This window comes from Pimephales promelas, chromosome 6 (genome assembly GCF_988280905.1).
Source record: "Pimephales promelas chromosome 6, fPimPro1.hap1.1, whole genome shotgun sequence".
Taxonomy (NCBI): domain Eukaryota; kingdom Metazoa; phylum Chordata; class Actinopteri; order Cypriniformes; family Leuciscidae; genus Pimephales; species Pimephales promelas.
The window spans coordinates 27,662,882-27,670,607 of NC_142774.1; positions in this window are offsets into that span (position 1 = coordinate 27,662,882).

Consider the following 7,726-nt stretch of genomic DNA (forward strand, 5'->3'; position numbering starts at 1 on the left):
AGACATGCATCTCTTCCATGGGCTGTATTGTTATTTAATGTGTTTTCGGATTGTTCTGCTCATGAAACACTGGAAAAATATCTTTCCAAGAAATTTCAGTTGACAAAAAACTCCCGACAATGTAAGATGTGGAAAATTGTAAGTATAATCTAGCAGCTTTATTCAGCTTTTTACAGCGGATGCCATTGGAAACACGGTAAATCTATCCCTCACAGCCTCACTTTCATACCTGTCATGGCACTGCTCTGAATAAGGTCCATAGGGGCAGTTTATTGTAAACTATACTAGGGCAACTGTAAAGAGACATTTTAATTGCTGCAGATGTGGTTACCAAGGAGATAAGGCACTGGAGATCAAAAGAACCGGTCCAGAAGGAGAATCTGTTTTTATCTGTGAAGATCAAATCAGACAAACCATTGGGCTCTATATGAATGTCACAAAGAGTGAATGGATGTAGAGATCGAAGGAAAGAATGAATGCATAAAAAATGCATGTAAGGTAATGGCATAGTATCTCTTCCATTGCTCCCCTCACTCCAGTTTGATCTTTTGAATTATTGCATGTTATAACACTCATCCTCATTTACACAGTGTAAATGTCTATTTCTTTTTGTCCACATGTACCCTTCTCCTGGCAAGGCTAATGGTTTGTTTCTGATCCACATTTTAAGTAGTGCAAAAAGCATTCAAATATAGTGTGTAATATGTATGCATGCATACACTGACACACAATGAAAAAGCACAACGCATTGATCCATGCATGCATATCAGATCCATGTCATCCATAAAATGTTCTATACAATATAAATTATAAATTTCTCTGCCCTGTTCAAGGTCAAGTCAATGAACCTGTGTTTCCGATTAAATGACGAAATAACATAAAATCTTTACATATATGAAATGAATAAATACTAATAAACAGCATGAAGGATGTCCTTTTCTGTCAATTAATCAAATAAAATGTCGAATTATACAAGAGAAACTAAGAAAACACAAGACTATTATTTTGTATTTAGTTTTTAATTTTTTATTTATCTTGACTCAACAAAACTCACCAAATTTGGGTTGGTTATTCATATTTCACACAAGCACTCGCTCTGAGAATGTCCTTCGCCATCCCTCCACTTCCCACCTCTCCTCACTTGAACAATTCTAGACTGGTAATATTCATGACCACCACACCCAACTCAAAGCTACTGAGAAGAAGTCAAAAGAGCTGTGCAGGTAACAATCTTTCCTCTCCTCTTTTGCTGCCAATGTCACTTTCTATTACAACAAGATCAACAACAGTATTCAAAACATTGTTCTCTCTCCTCCTCCACCTCCTCTCACTGCTGATGACATTGCCACTTTTTCACTGAAAAGGTGGAGAGTGGAGACTATCAGAAACTCTCAACTACCCCTTTTCTCTCTTCTTATGGAGACTGATGCCTTCAAAGTTTTCCTAGACTCCTATATCTAGACCTCATCAGGCAAAGTCATGAATGTGCATGCATGGCTTTTTTTTCCAGCCTAGTAATAATCAATTAATCTCTGCCTTTCAGGCATCTTGACCTGGGTGCAAAAACACCACATTCAGGAGAGAGATCATCTTGTAATCCCAGCAAACACATCAGTCAACCTCAACATCACTGTACATCTGGCTTCTTCACCCCCAAGCCAGCTTATGACAGGAATTAGAATTAGGAACCATCACCAGATTAACGTCTGCTTATGTCTTGATCGCCGCATGTCGTCTCTGTTACGGATGTAACCCTCGTTCCCTGATTAGGGAACGGAGACATTACGTCAGAAGTGACGGAGAATGGGGGTTTCGCATAGAAAGCCAATCCTCTTTGAGTATTTAAAAACGAGCCAATGGCATGAAAATGCCTTGGGGCTGCGGAATTTGCATAGCGTATCTCCGCCCCACCCCGTGGGTATAAAAGGAGGAAGTGAACGCAACCGCAGTATGTCTTCGTTGAGGAGCCAAGACTGAACTCCGGCGTCTACCCAGCGATACAGCAGAAGTGGCAGGGAGATGTAACGTCTCCGTTCCCTACTCAGGGAACGAGGGTTACATCCGTAACCAAGACGTTCCCTTTCGTAGTCACTTCGAGTTACGTTAGAAGTGACGGAGAATGGGGGTCTGTGCCATCACGCCAACTTCAAGCTGTCTTCCAGTGCCCTGCGAAAGTCTGGACCCCTGAACATAGCTTATAACCAGGGATCCTACTTTGACACAGAAATACCAAGGTACACTGGGAAACATATCCCGGGAGGGACATGCTACCATATGCCTACCGAAGGAGGACTTACAAATACACATATGGCCGTATTAGGGACACATATGGAGATCACTGGAGCACCAACCGCAGGTGGCTACTAGAATTTAACTCCAGGGGTGGCAGATGGCTTGCCAAGGGAAGACACATGCTCAGAGACGCTTACAGTGGATAATACACATAAGACAGTTACCATAGGGAACCGTGCACATGGAGGCACCTAGCCGGCATCCAGAGCAACAGCAGTGGTGCCCGCATCGTAGGTGCTGGAGGACTCAAGGCTTCAACGGAAGACTACTGAGGAATATCGCACTTATCCAGTCCGAAGAGTGGAATGGCGAGCAAGCGAAGACACCTAAGCGGGTCCAGTACTGGCGGAAGCGAGTACGTGAGAGGACACCGGCTCAATTCGCAGATTATAGAATCTCGCGAAGGTGTTTGGTGTCGCCCAGCCTGCAGTTCTGCAAATGTCTGTTAGCGAGGCGCCATGCGCTAGAGCCCAAGAGGAAGCCACGCTCCGAGTGGAGTGGGCCGTCACACCAAGGGGGCACGGTCGGCCTTGCTGCTGGTAAGACAAAGCAATGGCGTCCACTATCCAGTGAGACAGCCGTTGCTTTGAGAGAGCCCTTCCCTTCTGGCTCCCCCCATGACAGACAAAGAGCTGGTCTGAGGTCCTGAAACACCGCGTTCTGTCAACGTAGGTGCGGAGTGCACGTACCGGACAGAGCAGTGCCAAGGCTGGGTCTGCCTCCTCCAGGGGCAGCGCTTGCAGGTTCACCACCTGGTCCCGGAAGGGAGTGGTGGGAACCTTGGGCACGTATCCAGGCCGGGGTCTCAAGATCACGTGAGAGTAAGCCGGCCCGAACTCCAGGCACGCTTCGTCAACGGAGAATGCGTGCAGGTCCCCTACCCTCTTGAGGACAGAAACTTTAACTCTACCGATTGCAAAGGCTCAAAGGGATGCCTCTGCAGAGCACTTAGAACTACCGAGAGGTCCCAAGAGGGCACGAGGGGAGGACGAGGTGGATTTAGCCTCCTCGCTCCCCTCAGGAACCTGATGACCAGGTCGTGCTTCCCGATGGACTTACCTTCTACTGCGTCATGAGACGCGGCAATGGCCGCGACGTAAACCTTAAGGGTGGAGGGCGTACGCTCCAACCCTTCTTGCAGGAAGGAAAGCACGACACCGATCGAACATCTCCGGGGGTCTTCTCCACGAGAAGAGCACCAGCTGACGAAGAGGTTCCACTTCAACGCGTAAAGGTGTCTCGTGGACGACGCTCTAGCGGAAGTGATGGTTCGCAGGTGGCAGCGAACTCAAACCTGCCTCGTCCCGTCAAGGAGCCACACGTGTAGCCTCCAGAGATCGGGACGAGGGTTCCACAGAGTGCCCCGTCTCTGAGTGAGTAGATCTTGTCTCAGAGGAATAGGCCAAGGAGGTGCTGTCGCGAGGAGCATGAGTTCGGAGAACCACGTCTTGGTGGGCCAATAGGGGGCTACCAGCAAGACCTACCCCTCGTCCTCCTTGATCTTGCACAACACCCGTGCAAGACGGCTCACTGGGGGAAACGCATACTTGCGTGGGCCCCGTGGCCAGCTGTGCGCCAGTGCATCTGTGCCGAGCGTGCCCTCGGTTAGGGAATAAAACTGGGCGCAGTGGGATGAGTCCCGGGAGGCGAACAGATCAATCTGTGCCTCCCCGAACTGGTCCCAAATCAGCTGGACCGTCTGGGGATGGAGTCGCCATTCGCCGGAGATAGGGCGGACCCGTGACAGCTCATCGGCTGCCAGGTTCCGGTCTCCTGGAATGTACACTACACGAAGGGACCTCAGGTGCTTCTCACTCCATAGCAGGAGGTGGCGGGCGAGCTGCGACAACCAGCGTGAGCGTAGACCACCCTGGTGGTTGATGTACGCTACTGCAGCGGTGTTGTCTGAACGGACAAGTACGTGTTGCCCCCTGAGCAGGGCTCGAAAGCGGTGCAGGGCCAGGCGTACTGCCAGCAGCTCGAGGCAATTGATGTGCATGAGGCGCTGGGGTCCTGTCCAGGAACGTGGAGACAACGAGATGCCTGGAAACTCGCTGAAGAGGGACACCGGCCCGCAAAAAGCTGAGGTTCAACCACGGGAAGAAGGTTTGGTGATACGCTGGAGTCACTGGAACTCGGAGCGAGCCGCGATGCCATGCCCACCTCGGGACTCGATCGCGAAGCCACAGCTGAAGCGGTCTCATCTGAAGCAAACCGAGCGGCGTTGAGGAAGCGAACCCCGCGAAGAAGTCTCTTGGCTCCGAAGCGAAAACATACTGCGGTTGCATTTACTTCCTCCTTTTATACCCACGGGGTGGGGCGGAGATACGCTATGCAAATTCCGCAGCCCCAAGGCATTTTCATGCCATTGGCTCGTTTTTAAATACTCGAAGAGGATTGGCTTTCTATGCGAAACCCCATTCTCCGTCACTTCTGACGTAACTCGAAGTGACTACGAAAGGGAACTAAGCTTATACCGCATCCTCAATCAATGATTACTAGTTGTTGTACATCAATGTACATCAAACTAAACTTGTCACGACACACACGGGACAGAAGATCCAATTGCAGGCAAGTTTATTAATATAAGGGTAATCCAAATCGTAGTCTTCCAGGCAGAAATCCAAATACTCAAACCAAACATAAAAACAAACCATAAACCAACTAGAAAACCGACCAAAGAAGTGGTGACATCAAACAACAAATCCATAAAACAGACAGGGAATATATACACAGATCAAACAAGACTAACAATGAACAGCTGGGAACAATGATGACGGGGAACAGAGTGTAATGAACTGATGAGTGACAGTGACAGACAGAATGCTGGGAAATCAAGTCAATAGTGAAGTACACCGTGATAATGAGGACTTCTAGTGACACACAAGGGAAACAGAACCAGACACTGTGACAAAACTGGTCTCCAAATTCATCACGTCCATCAAAATCATCAAAGTCCTCATTATGCCCTAACTAGTTATTATTTTGTAACGTAATTTCTTTTTTTTTTTTTTTGCCTTTCTATTTATAGAGCAGAGGGACAGTATAGAGCAGAATGAAACAAGTTGAAAGACAGGGAGGATTGAGTTCTGAGCTCCTTCGTACACTTTATCTGCTTACGCCCCACTGATGGTTGGGTTCAGGGGTGGGGCTAGGGACCTTCATTGTGTTTTTTCTAAAATACGTACATTTCTGATCAAATTCTTATTAAATCGCCACTATGTAAAATAGTTACGTTTTCTCATTAGATCAGGTTGGGCTGTATGCATATTGCATATTGGACTGTATGGTTGTTGCAATCTTATTTTTGGACTATTCAACAAGTGAAGGTTACATAGACAAAACCCTTTATGAGAATGCGCCTGTCAGTGGAACAATGAAGCTGTCCTTACCTCCCCCTCACATGCACACAGACCTTTAGCCATGGTTGCTATGGATGAGGGGCATGGTTGCCACCACCCTAAAGAGCTCTTTGCCTCAGGGACTCATATGAGCAATTAGAGAATAGGTTGTTGCAGAGAGTCAGCAGTGTGTTTAACAAGACTGAGATTAATCAGATGATTTGTTTTTGTTAGACTTCAAAATTAGAAATGGATTTACAAAATGCAGGGGCACATGTTTAAATGTTCTCATTAACAAAATAAGTGTGTGCAATAAGTTTCTTTTTAAATGATGTACTATTTGTTTACCGTTAAATAAAATGGCTTTATGTAATTTAAAACAGGTCTGAATACAAACAAGTCAGTCTAACAAAGTTGTTATTCACAAATGGCAAAGCTCAAAATTATTTGTTCTTGGAATTTAATGTCTTTCCAATACAAAATAATACAAAAACTGCTCACACCTCCTCCACATTCAAACACATTTGATTACTTTATTTGTTGCTCTCAGACAGAGTGTATTAAAATCCTTAGAGAACCGAGGAGTTAGTGGTTAATATTACCGAGAGCAAACAAAGACAATGAAGAGAGATTTTTTTATTCGTAAGTCTGAGATTTCCTTTCAGTGTCTTGTTGAGAGTTGAATTTCTAGCTGATCATGGGATTGAACACATGCAATGTGAAGGCTGTATTACAGATATAAAAGAGGTTAAAACATTTTGTTCAAAATGACCTCAGATTACACTAAATCAAAATGAATACGCCAATCAATGCTTTAATATATAACCTGATGTATATTGATCCTAAATGGAGAACAAGAATATAAAATCAGTGAATGTGCATCGGAGTTATAGACAGACACATGAGCGTGTTTGTGTGTGTGTGTGTGTGTGTGTGTGTGTGTGCCTGACACAGATGCTCAGCTGGGCATTAACTCCATCTGGTCTCTCTTATTAGTGCCTTCCTCTTTCTGGACAGTTGGACTTCACTCGTTAGTGAATGTGTGTGTGTGTGTGTGTGTGTGTGTGTGTGTGGGGGTGGGCCCACATTGTGTCTGATGTTAAATTATGAAATTATGTTACCTTTGAGAATTTAGTTGACATAATGTGATATCTGGTTGATTATCCTGACTGGTAAATCTGCTTTTATGGGACTATTATGGGACTCCAAGTGAATTATCACAATCAGCTTCTGGTTGATGATTAAAGAGTAGGATACGATCTGTTACATAAGAGTTGATAGACAGTTTAATGAACCCATTGTAAAGATCTAAACAATTGTGTGACTGTCGATCTCAGCAAGCAATTTTGCGTTTAAAAGACGTCAAATAGCCGCCCAAATCAAAGTCCTGACATCTAGTAAACCAAGGCAAAATTTGGGCTGTTACAGCCCAAGATACCACAGGCTACGCATAGCTAGAACATGTCAAGGAAATGAAACCGAACACCTTCAATCTCAGTTGACTTTGCTTACATTAAGGAATAGCAAGTTATTTTGGCAAAATGACCTACCAAGTTCAAGGTTATTTTGGCTGAGGTCACTCATAGCCGCGCTATATCGGGTCCACCAGAGAAATGACGGTTATGTATTGCTTGCTGGGTTGTTACAGGTAATGTTACACGAGTTATTTAGATGGCAGGTGCAGACATGACACCTTAGCTTTAAAGTATTTTTGTAGTTAATAAAAGAGAAAGTAGTAATTAAACACTGGACACACACAGTTGGGTATTTTTCTAGCAATTGTACTAGTGATGTGTCGTTCATGAACGATTCGTTCATTTTGAACGAATCTTTAATATGACTCGGGACTATCGAGTTGTCTCAGGGGGTGATTCGTTCATCTTGTGTTACCCGCGCATGCGCATTGCGCAACATATGGATTCTGAATCTGTACTGGAAACAGAAATGATTAGTTCATCTCTCGAGTCCGAGTCTTTCGTTCTTCCTGTCAGTCCCATTGAGCCTATGCTGTCAGACCACCGGAAAGATGAATGATTAGTTCATTTGAGTCTTCGGGTTTGAGTCCTTCGTTCTTTAGTCACGTGATGTCACCG